Source organism: Panthera uncia, chromosome X (genome assembly GCF_023721935.1).
Source record: "Panthera uncia isolate 11264 chromosome X, Puncia_PCG_1.0, whole genome shotgun sequence".
Lineage (NCBI taxonomy): Eukaryota > Metazoa > Chordata > Mammalia > Carnivora > Felidae > Panthera > Panthera uncia.
Genome location: NC_064817.1, coordinates 85,808,694 through 85,818,555, shown reverse-complemented (window position 1 = coordinate 85,818,555; position 9,862 = coordinate 85,808,694).

Here is a 9,862-nt window from a genome sequence, read left to right as displayed (position 1 = left end):
TTTGGTCTATAATTTTTCTTGCAGTGTTCTTTCTTGGTTTCAGTGCCAGGACTGTAACAAATTCATGAGATGAGTTTTGCAACCTTTCCATCTTATTTTTTTTAATTTTTTAATGTTTATTTTTATTTTTGAGAGAGAAAGAGAGAGACAGAGAGTGAGGGAGGGAGGGGCAGAGAGAGAAGGAGAGCAGAATCCCAACCAGGCTCTGCCCTGCCAGGGCAGAGCCCCACTTGGGGCTTGATCTCACGAATCTGTGAGATCATGACCTGAGCCGAAACCAAGAGCAGATGCTTAATTGATTGCGTCACCCCGGCACCCTGAAGAGCATGCAACTCTTGATCTTGGGGTTGTGAGTTTTGCCTCATATTGCAGATAGAGATTGTTTACATAAATAAATTATTTAAAAAAAAAGAAACACTAGATAATACAAATACCTGGTAAAGAAATAGCAGTATAAGCTTATGGATTACGTATAGAAATGTGTAGGTAAATATTAGAAGAGCCCAGTTAAAAGTATTGAGAGGGTTTGTCCCTGAGAACAGTGACTGGAGGATGAGCAAGGGAAAGAGATTTCCACTTTTCATTTTACATCTTTGAGTACTTATTTATTTATTTATTTATTTATTTCACTGAGTTAGAGATCACTTTATTCATTCTTTTCAGTCTAAGATATGAGAAAAGAAAAAGCCCGTTTTACAGCAGAGAAAACTGAGGTGAAGAAACATTGCTCAACTTCCCCAAGGACATAGTAATGCTGGCCATGCTGGAAGGGAATGTGTGCTTTCAATGGAATACTATTTTTTTTTTTTTTTAGATTTCTTTGTTTATATCAGTACAGACTCAGGGATTCCTATTTTACCCCTGGATTCTAATTGCTTACCTTATCTCTTATCATTTATTTTTATTTGTTTATTTTTTATTTTAGAGAGAGAGAGTAATGAGCAAGGGAGAGAGGCGTGAGAGGGGGAGAGAGAGAGAGAATCTTAAGCAGGCTCCACACTCAACATAGAACCAAACATGGGGCTTGATTGCATGGCCCTGGGATCATGACCTGAGCTGACATCAAGAGTCAGACGCTCAGCTGACTGAGCCACCCAGGTGGCTCACTAATTTTAGATTTACATGTAGTTGTAAGAAATAATACAGAAAGATCTCTTGCACCCTTTACCCAATTCCCCCCAATGGTAACATCTTGCAAAACTGTAGCACACTATCACAGCAAAGATATTAACATTGATACCTTAAACATCAGAACATTTCTGTTAGCCTCATGTTGCCATTTAATAGCTATACTCACTTCCTTCTTGCATCTAACCTACTCTTCTGGCAACCACTAATCTGTTCTCCTGTTCTACAGTTTTGATCATTTCAAGAATGTTATAGAGGGGCGCCTGGGTGGTTCAGTCGATTAAGGGTCTGACTTCAGCTCAGGTCAACGTCTCATGGTTCGTGGGTTCGAATTCTGCTTCTGGCTCTGTGCTGATAGCTCAGAGCCTGGAGCCTGCTTCAGATTCTGTCTCTCCCTCTGTCTCTCTGGCCCTCCCCCCCCCCCCCTCTGTCTCTTTTCTCTCTTTTTAAAAAAAAAACATTTAAAAAAAAAATGTTATAGAAATGATATCATACAGTATATAACCTTTGGGATTAGCTCTCGTCATTCAGTGTAAGTCTTCTAGAGATTCCCCTGGGTTTTCGTATGTGTTGATTGTTCCTTGTTATTTCCGAGTAGAGTTCGATGATGTGCATTTACCACAAACTGTTTAAAAATTCCCCAGTTGAAGGGCAAATGTGTTGTTTCTAGTTCTGGCTTATTTATTATAAGCTGCCCTAAACATTCATTGACACATTTTTGTATGAACATAAGTCTTTATCTGGAATAAATGCTCAAGAGTGCAACCACTAGGTCATGTGGTAGTTACATATTCGGTTTTATTAAAAAAAAAGTGCCAAACTGTTTTCCAGAGTGGTTTTACCACTTGACATTCCCACCAGAAACGTATGAGTGATTCAGTGTTTCTACTTCCTCACCAGCATTTGATGTTGGCATTATTTTTCTTATTTTAACTATTCTGATAGGGGCGTAGTGGTATTGTGTTCTGATTTTAATTTGCATTTCTTTAATGGCTAATGATGTTAAACATCTTTTCATGTGCTGGTCTATCATCTGTATATCCTCTTTGGTGACGTGTCCATGACTTTTGCCCATTTTTGAATGGAATTGTTTGTTTCTTAGGGTTCAGTGTTGAGAGTTCTTTATATATCCTAGATACTAGGTCCTTGTCAGATAGGTGCTTTGTGTATATTTTCTCCTACCTGTAACTACTTTTTCATCCTCTTCACAGGGCCTTGTGCAAAGCAAAAGTTTTGTTTTGATGATGCCCAATTTAACAATGTTTCTTTCTATGGATCATGCTTTTGGTGTCAAGTCCAAGAACTCTTTGCCTAGCCCTAGACCGCAAAGGTGTTTTCCTATTTTTTCCCTAAGTTTATATTCTAAATTTAAGTCTGTGATCCTTCCCCCTCCCCGCCCCCCCCCTGCATTTTTCTTTGCAATCCTTTTTGAGTTAACTTTTGTATAAGGTGTGAGACTTAGTTAAGGTTCATTTTTCTTTTTCTGTTTTTGGATGTCCAGTTGCTCCAGCATCATTTATTTTTATTTTAAGTTTATGTATTTATGCATTTATTTATTTTAAATTGTATTAAACGCTTATTTATTTTTGAAAGACAGAGAGAGACAGAGCATGAGCAGGTGAGGGACAGAGAGAGAGAGGGAGACACAGAATTCAAGGCAGGCTCCAGGCTCCAAGCTGTCAGCACAGAATCTGACGTGGGGCTCAAACTCATGAACCTTGAGATCATGACCTGAGCTGAAGTCAGACGCCTAACCAACTGAGCCACCCAGGTGCCCCAAGAGTTTATTTATTTTGAGAGAGAGAAGGAATGAGCAAGGGAGGGACAGAGAGAGAGAGGGAGACAGAAAATCCTAAGCAGGCTCTGTGTTGTCAGTGCAGAGCCCGGCATGGGGCTCAATCTCGCAAACTGTGAGATCATGACTTAAGGGGAAATCAAGAGTCGGATGCTTAATCGACTGAACCACCCAGGCGCCACTCTAGCACCACTTATTGAAAAGGCCATCTTTCCTCCATTGAATTGGTTTTGCACCATTGTCAAAAACCAATTGGGCATATTTTTGGTTCCTCTGTTCTGTTCCATTGATGTATGTACCTATCCTTCTGCAAATGCCATATAGTCTTTATTACTGTAGTCTGGAGGCTAAATAATGGCCCTTTACAGATGTCCATATCCTAACCTGTACTACGTTAACTTGCATGGTAAAAGGACTTTGTAGGTGTGATTAAATTAAGGATCTTGAGGGGCACCTGGATGACTCAGTCAGTTAAGCATCCAACTTCAGTTCAGGTCATGATCCCATAGTCTGTGAGTTTGCACCCCACGTGGGGGCTCTGTGCTGACAGCTCAGAGCATGGAGCTTGCTTCGGATTCTGTGTCTCCCTCTCTCTCTCTGTCTCTCCCCCGTTTATTCTGTGTGTGTGTGTGTGTGTGTGTGTCTGTCTGTCTCTCACAAATAAATAAATAAACATTAAAAAATTAAAAAAATAAGGATATTGAGATGGGGAGATTATCCTGGATTATCCAGGTAGGCCCAACATAATTACAAAGGAGGCAGGAGAGTCACAATCAGAGTGAGGAGATTTGATGATAGAGGCAGAGATGAGAGTAAATGCTATTGGGAGGAAGAAGTCACAAGCCAATGAATATAGGTGGCCTCTGGAAGCTGAAAAGGCAAGACAATGGATTCTTTCCAAAGAGCCCCCTAAAGGAACACAGCCTTGCTGACGCCTTGACTTTAGCCCCATGAGTTGATTTATTACTTCTGACTTTGAGAACTATAAAATAATAAATTCATGGGGTGCCTGGCTGGCTCAGTTGGTGAAGTGTGCAACTCTTGATCTCGGGATTGTAAGTTCAAGCCCCACCATGGGTGTAGTAATTACTTAAAAATAAAATCTTTTGGGGTGCCTGGGTGGCTCAGTCAGTTGGGCATCTGACTCTTGATTTTGACTCAGGTCATGTTCCTGGAATCATGGGGTTGAGCCCTGAGTTGGGCTCCATGCTCAGCGTGGAGCCTGCTTGAGATTCTCTCTCTCTCTCTCTCTCTCTCTCTCTCTCTCTCTCCCCCTCTGCACCTCTCCCCTACTCGCACAGCACCCTCTCTCTCTAAAAAATAATTAATTGATTAATTATTAATTAAAATTATGTTAAAAATAAAATAAAGCTTAATGCTTTTTTAAAAAATAAAAAATAAAATCTTTTAATAATAACAATAATAATACATTTGCATTGTTTAAAACCACTAAAGTATGGTAATTTGTTTCAGTAGCAGTGGGACACTAATACAACAATAAATCTTAAAATTTTAATAGACTGATTCTTCCCATTTTATTCTTGGCTTTCAAAATTGTTTCACCTATTCTAGTTCCTTTGATTTTCCATATAAATTTTAGGTTAAGTTTTCGATTAATCTTGTCTATATCTAAAAACCAATCTCCCTGGGATTTTGATAAGCATTTCATTAAACCTGTATATCAATTTGGGGAGAAGTGGTATCATTACAATTTTGAAACTTCCAACCTAGGAATACAGTATGTCTCTCCATTTATTTAGATTAAAAAAATTTTCCTTTATTAGCATTGTGTATAGTTTTTGGCATATGTGTCCTGTATGTATTTTGTCAGATTCACACTTAAATTTTCTTTTCTTTGTGAGCAATTATAATTGGTATTGTACTTTTAATTTTTTTGTCCATGTGTTCATTGCTAGTATATAGAAATACAACTGAATTTTGGATGTTCCTCTTGTATACTGTGACTTTGCGGAATTCATTTATCACTTCTAGAATTTTTTTTGTAGATTCCTTGGCGTTTTCTACATAGATGTTCATTCCATCTACATATATTAGCAGCTGGATTTCTTCGTTTCTAATATCTAGGAGTATATGTTTTTTGAAGGATTGGTCATTTCATCTAAGTTGCCAAATTTATGTGTGTAGACTTGTTTGTAGTATTCCCTTCTTATCCCTTAATGTCTGCAAGGTGTGTGGTGATATCCTGTTTCATTCCTGATATTGGTCATTTTTGTATTTTCTCGTTTTGCTTTGTCAGTCTTCCTAGAAGTTTGTCAATTTCATTGATCTTTTCGAAGAACCAGCTCTTTGTTTCATTGATTTTCTTGATTGTTTTCCTGTTTTTAATCCCACTGATTTTTGCTCTTACCTTTATAGTTTCCTTCTTTCTCGTTGCTTAGTGTTTATGTTACTTTTATTTTTCTAGATTCTTTTTTAAAAATTTTTTAATGTTTGTTTATTCTTGAGAGAGAGACAGAGCATGAGCATGAGCATGAGCAGGGGAGGGGCAGAGCAAGAGAAGGAGACACAAACTGGAAGCAGGCTCCAGGCCCTGAGGTGTAAGCACAGAGCCTGACTCGGGGCTTGAACTCATGAACTGTGAGATCGTGTCCCAAGCTGAAGTTGGATGCTTAACTGACTGAGCCACTCAGGCGCTTGATTTATTTTTCTAGATTCTTAAGGTGGGAGCTCAGATTATTGATTTGAGACTTTGCTTCTTTTAAAATGTGAGCATTTAGTGCTATAAATAACTGTCTCAGGACTGCTTAGCCTATGTTCTATAGATTTTGATATATTGTATTTTCATTTTCATTCAGTTTCATGTATTTTAAAATTTCCTTTGAGACTTCCTCTTTGACCAATAAATTGTTTAGATGTGTGTTTTGTTTCCAAGTGCTTGAACATTTTCCATTATTGATTTCTATTTTGTTTCACTGTGATTAGAGAACCCTTTCTGTACGATTTCAATTTTTTAAAAGTATAGTTGACATACAACATCATACTAGTTTCGGGTGTATCACATAGTGATTTGACAATTCTATATATTACAAAATGCTTACCACCACAAATGTAGTTACCATCTGTCACCATACAAAGTTATTACAATATTATTAACTGTATTTCATATGCTGTAGTTTTAGATTTGTTGATGCTTGTTTTATGGCTCAGGATGTGTGTGTGTGTGTGTGTGTGTGTGTGTGTATCTTGTTATGTGTTCTGTGGGTGCTTGAAAAAGAATGTGTATTCTGCTGTTGTTGTGTGCAGTGTTCTATAAATGTCAACTCAATCCTGATGGTTAATGGTGTTGAATTCTTCTATATGCTTGCTGATTTTCTGGCTAGTTGTTCTATCAATTGTTGAGGTACAGGTGTGGAAGTCTCAAACTGTAATTATGCCTTTGTTTATTTCTCCTTTAAGTTCTTTCAGTTTCTCCTTCACATATTCTGGAGCTATCTTTAGTGCATGAACATTTACGATTGTTATTCTTCTTGGTGTCTGACCCTATTATCATTATATAATATCCCTCTATATCTCTGATCATTTTTTTTTGCTCCAAAGTCTACTTTACCTGGGGTACCTGGCTAGTTAAGTCAGTAAAGCATGCAACTCTTGGGGTTGTAAGTTCGAGCCCCACATTGGGTATAGAGATTACTTAAAAATGAAATCTTTAGGGGGCACCTGAGTGGCACGGTCCGTAAAATGTCTGACTGGCTCAGGTCATGATCTCATGGTTTGTGAATTTGAGCCCCACATTGGGCTCTGTGCTGGCAGTGCAGAGCCTGCTTGGGATTCTCTCTCTCTCCTTCTTTCTCTCTCTCCCCCTCCCCAACTCTCTCTCTCTCTCTCTTTCTGTGCCTCAAAATAAATAAACTTAAAAATAAAATCTTTAAATAAAAAATAAAGTCTACTTCATCTGATATTAATATAGTAATCCTTACTTTCTGTTGATTAATGTTTGCATACTATAATTTTTCCATCCTTTTACTTTCAATCTGCCCATATCATAATATTTGAGTTATGTTTCTTTTAGGTAGCATATTTCCATATTTTTCACTCATTCTGCCAATCTATGTCTTAATTGGTGTATTCAGACTCTACATTTAATTGTTGATGCATTAGGGCTTAAATATGCCATTTTATGTTGTTTGTTTTTTGTTTTTCTTCTTTGTTTTTCAACTTTCTGTTTTCTTTTCCTGTCTTCTTGTGGGTTACTTGGACATTTATTAGAATTCCATGTTGATTATCTGTAGTGTTTTGTGGTGTATATCTTTGTATATACATTTTAGCAGGCATCTTAAGTCTTACATTACATATACATAACGTATCATGGGCTACTAGGGTTATACTTGACCAGTCTGAGGGTAGCATAGAAACTTTACTCCTTTTATGTCTCTTTATCTTCCCCCATTTATAATTGTCTTAAAGACTTCCTCTGTATACCTTTAGAATTACAACAGACAATGTGATAATTTGTTTTAACTATTAAGTATAATTCAGAAAACTCAAGAGGAGAAATAAAGCCTATTGTATTTAGCCATATTATTTGTGTGTACTGTGTTCTTCCTTTCTGATATTCCAAAATTCCTTCTATCATTACATTTCTGTTTAGAGAACATTCATTACTCATTTTTTTAAAGATTTTAATTTTGGGGCACCTGGGTGGCTCAGTTGGTTAAGGGTCCAACTCTTGATTTTGGCTCAGGTCATGATCTCTTGGTTGTGAGACCAAGCCCCACGTGGGCTCTGCTCTGGGCATGGAGCCTACTTGAGATTTTTCTCTCTCCTTCTCCCTCTGGCCCTCCCCCATGCCCTCTCTCTCTTTCTCTCTCTCTCTCTAAAAAAAAGGTTTTATCGTTTAAGCCATCTCTACACCCAATGTGGGGCTTGAATTTACAACCCCAAGATCAAGAGTCGCATGCTCCACCGACTGAGCCAGCCAGGTGCCCCCCGTTAGGCATTCTGTAGGGCAGGTCTGCTAGCAACAAATTCTCTTAGTTTTCCCACATGAGAAAATGTCTTGATTCTCCTTCATTCCCCAAAGATTTTTTTTGCTGGATATAGGATTCTGGGTTGACAATTCTTTTTTTCAAAACATGTAAAACATCGTGCTACTTCCTTCTGGCCCCCATGGTTTCTGATGAGAAATAAGCTGTTATTCAAATTGTTTTTTTCCCCAAAGGCAAGGTTTTGTTTTTCTTCAGCTGCTTTCAAGATGTCCTTTCTTTTTGTTATTCATTAATTTAACAATGATGTGTCTTTGTGTGGGCTTCATTTCAGTTTGTTTTGTTTGGAGTCTGAATATGATTCTTGAATCTGATTTGTAGGTTTGGGTCTCTGGCCAAATTTGGGACACTTTCAGGTTTTTTGGAGTACTTTTTTAGTTTTTCCCACTTTTTTTTTCTTTCTGTGGCTCTGATGACATGGATGTTATAGGTATACAGGTATTTAAACACCTGTTTTTTTTCTTCTCAGTCTATTTTCTGTCTGTTGTCCAGATTGGATAATTTCTGTTGTTCTATCTTCCAGTTCATGGATTCTTTTCTCTGTTCTTGCCATTCTGCTGTTGAACCCATCCACTGAGGTTTTTTTTAAGTTTATTTATTTATTTTTGAGAAAGAGAGAGAGACAGCACAAGCAGAGAAGAGGCAGAGGGAGAGGAATAGAGAGAATTCCACACAGGCTCCGTGCTGTCCGTGTGAAGCCTGACGTAGGGCTCGATCTCACAAACCATGGTATCATGACCTGAGATGAAAAGTCAAGAGTCAGACACTCAACCAACTGAGCCACCCAGGTGCCCCTTAATCTTGATTATTGTATGTTAAGTTCTAAAATTTCTGTTTGTTTATTTAATTCTTTATGTCTCATTTTTTTTCTGAGATTTTCTCTTTCTTCATTTGTTTCAAATATGTTTGTAATTGCTTGCTGAAGCTGTATGTCATAGGTGCTCTCAAATCTTTGTCAGGTATTTCTAATATCTTTTTAAAAAATTGTTAATGGTTATTTTTATTTTGAGAGAGAGACAGAATGCGAGCAGGGGGAGGGGCAGAGAGAGGGGGAGACACAGAATGAGAAGCAGGCTCCAGTCTCTGAGCTGTCAGCACAGAGCCTGGCACGGGGCTTGAACTCACAATCTGTGAGATCATGACCTGAGACAAATTCAGACTCTTAACCAACTGAGCCATCCACGCACCTCTCTAACATCTTTTTAATCTCAGTGTTGCAATTATTGATCGTCTTTTCTCATTCAGTTTGAGATCATCCTGGCTGTGTTTTGTTTTGTTTTGTTTTGTTTTAAGTAGGCTTCGTGCCCAGCGCAAAGCCCAATGCAGGACTTGAACTCATGACCCTGAGATCAAGACCTGAGCTGAAATCAAGCAACGGACACTCAGCTGACTGAGCCACCCAGATGCCCCATCCTGGTACGTGATATGATAAGTGATTTTCAGTCAAAGTCTGGGCATTTTCATATTATTTTATGAGACGCTATACTTCGTTAAAGATTTTTTTAAAGTTTATTTAAGCAATCTCTACACCCAACGTGGGGCTCAAACTCACAACCCTGAGATCAAGAGCCGCATGCTCTACCAACTGAGCCAGCCAGGTGCCTGTACACGTTCATTAAACCTTCTGTTTTTGCCGGCTTTCTCTGACCTGTGTAGTGGAGCAAGTGGTATGGCTCCTTCATTACTTTCAGGTGGCAGTAGATGTCCAGGTTCTCCATTTGACTTCTGTTTACACCTAAGCTGGGAGCTCCTTGTTACTGCCACATGAGGGTGGAAGCTCTGGGTCCCCACACTAGTCTCCACTGACATAATGGGGAATGGAGGAGGGACCATCGCTGGCCAGCTATGATGAAAGTCTGGACTTCCTACTTGGCCTTCTCTGACACCACCTAGTTTGCGATGTTGAGGCCTCATTACAGCCTGGTAAGTCTAGGTC